A 2,880-nucleotide genomic window follows, 5' to 3' on the forward strand; every position below is an offset into this window, starting at 1 on the left:
CTCCCTTGTAGTTGAGAGGGTTGTCAGTCTTTTATAGCCGTCCATTCGGCCACTGATGGAGAGTGGTAGTTTGGGGTGGAGCTAGTCCTGTCGCGCTTACACAGCTGCTCAGTGTTCTGTCAGCCTCGACCACTCTGGAGTAGTGAGTCTTGAGGGTACAGTGTCAGAGGGCTAGAGATGTGAGTGGTCAGGGACCCTTAGCTAGGTGGTTATATAACTACTTAGCTGACCGTCCGCTTCGGCCGCCTATAGCGGTGTTTGTTCTGGAGGCTAGTACGGTTTGTCACAGACCCAAGCCTCTCGGCCATACAGGGGTCGTGGTGTCTAGAGAGGTGGCGGGGGTGACCATGGAGCATGCATGCACATTGACATTTGATGCGCGGTGCATCTTTGGAGATATATTTGCATACATGCCTAGTAGATACTAGTTGCATGTGTTTGTGGTATGTTGCATTTGTTTGCGATATGATTGTTGCATATGGTTGTCATGCTGCATACATGTCATTTATTTTACATGTATTTGCAGTCGTATTTATATTGCACAGGTGTCACGGGTGTGTCTGTTGCAGATCCAGTGAGGTTACTGATCTTGGTATCTTGCGTCGATTTCAGATTGGGTATGTATTTACCATTATGTCAGTAGTGGGTTGTGCAGTTCGTATGTCAGTTATGATTATGTCGGGTTATTACGTCAGGTATGTTCAGATGCATTGGTTATGATAGTATGATCATGTTCTTTGTTTCCCTACTGAGACTGTATACTTTTGATCTCCATGTTTTGTTTATGGACCATGCACTATCATTTCTATTACCCGCTGAGTTACCTATACTCACCACCGCATGTATACATTTATGTTTTCAGGTAGCTTGTAGATGGTTGGTGTCGCTCGGAGTATCCTGTCTGCCGGGTCCTACGTCACATCCGAAGACCGTGCTTATTTTCTTTTGTATATTCTTTTATTATTTTTGGCATTGTATTTGCGTATAGCCATGTGGCTATCCTATGGTTTTGGTGTTGTATTTGTGTTTAAGCCGTGCCGGCATGCATTGTATTTATTTGTGTTGTGTGGGCTTTCCTTCGTTTTTCCGCTGTGTTTTGGTACAGCCGTGTGGGCTGTTTTATATATAACTGCGTGGTTGTGATTGTTTCATTCCAGCCGTGTGGGCTGTTATTATAACTGCGTGGTTGTGTATATAAATATTCCAGCCGCATGTGGCTGATGTATTTTGCTTGTAGTGATGCTTCAGATTGTCACCGGTACTGGGGAGGTGCTGCCGGATTTTTGTCTGGCAGAGACTCCTTTGGGGGCGTGACATTAAAGCCTGACTAAATTTTAACACTTAATTAAAATTAATTTTTAAAATTTATTAAAATTATTTTAAAACTTAACTAAATTTAAAAACTTAATTATTTTTAAAAATAATTAAAAATAATTTTAAAAGTTAACTAAATTTTAAAACCTTATCCAAATTTTAAAACTTAATTAGAATTTATTTAAACCTTAATTATATTAAAACTTAACTAAATTTTAAAACTTAATAAAAATTATTTTAAAACATAATTATTTTATAACTTAACTAAATTTTTAAACTTAATTAAAATTATTTTTAAAAACTTAACAAAATTTTAACACTTAATTAAAATTATTTTTAAAACTTAATTAAAATTAATTTAAAACTTAACTAAATTTTAATACATTAACCAAATTTTAAAACTTAATTAAAAATTATTTAAATCTTAATTATTTAAAAACTTAACTAAATTTTAACACTTAATTAAAATTATTTTTAAATCTTAACTAAATTTTAAAACTTAATTTAAATTATTTTAAAAACTTATCTGACTTTTAACAATTAATTAAAATTATATTTAAAAATTAATTAAAATTATTATAAAACTTTACTAAATTTTAAAACTTAATAAAAATTATTTTAAAACTTAATTAAATTTTAACACTTAAATAAATTTATTTTTAAAACTTAATTAAAATTATTTTAAAACTTAATTATTTTAAAACATATTTAAAATTATTTTAAAACTTAACAAAATTATAAAACCTTAACCAAATTTTAAAATTTAATTAAAAATTATTTAAAACTTAATTATTTTAAAACTTGACTAAATTTAAAAACTTAATTAAAATTATTTTAGAACTTGATTATTTTAAAAATTAATTAAATTTTAAAACTTAATTAAAATTATTTTAAAACTTAATTATTTTAAAACTTAACTAAATTTTAAAACATAATTAAAATTATTTTAAAACTTAATTATTTAAAGCTTGACTAAATTTTATCACTTAATTAAAATTATTTTTAAAAATTAATTAAAATTATTTTAAAACTTAACTAAATTTTAAAACTTAATTATTTTAAAACATAATTAAATATAATTTTAAAAGTTAACTAGATTTTAAAACCTTATCCAAATTTTAAAACTTAATTAGAAATTATTTAATACTTAATTATATTAAGACTTAACTAAATTTTAAAGCTTAATTAAAATTATTTCAAAACTTAACTAAATTTTAAAACTTAATTAAAATTATTTTAAAAACTTAACTAAATTTTAACACATAATTAAAATTATTTTTAAAACTTAATTAAAATAATTTTAAAACTGAACTAAATTTAAAAACTTGATTATTTTAAAACATACTTAAAATTATTTTAAAACTTAACTAAATTTTAAAACATTAACCAAATTTTAAAACTTAATTAAAAATTATTTAAATCTTAATTATTTAAAAACTTAACAAAATTTTAACACTTAATTAAAATTATTTTTAAAACTTAATTAAAATTATTTTAAAACTTAACTAAATTTTAAAACTTAATTATTTTTAAACATAATTAAAATTATTTTAAAACTTAACAAAA

Source organism: Zingiber officinale, chromosome 5A, assembly GCF_018446385.1.
Source record: "Zingiber officinale cultivar Zhangliang chromosome 5A, Zo_v1.1, whole genome shotgun sequence".
NCBI lineage: Eukaryota > Viridiplantae > Streptophyta > Magnoliopsida > Zingiberales > Zingiberaceae > Zingiber > Zingiber officinale.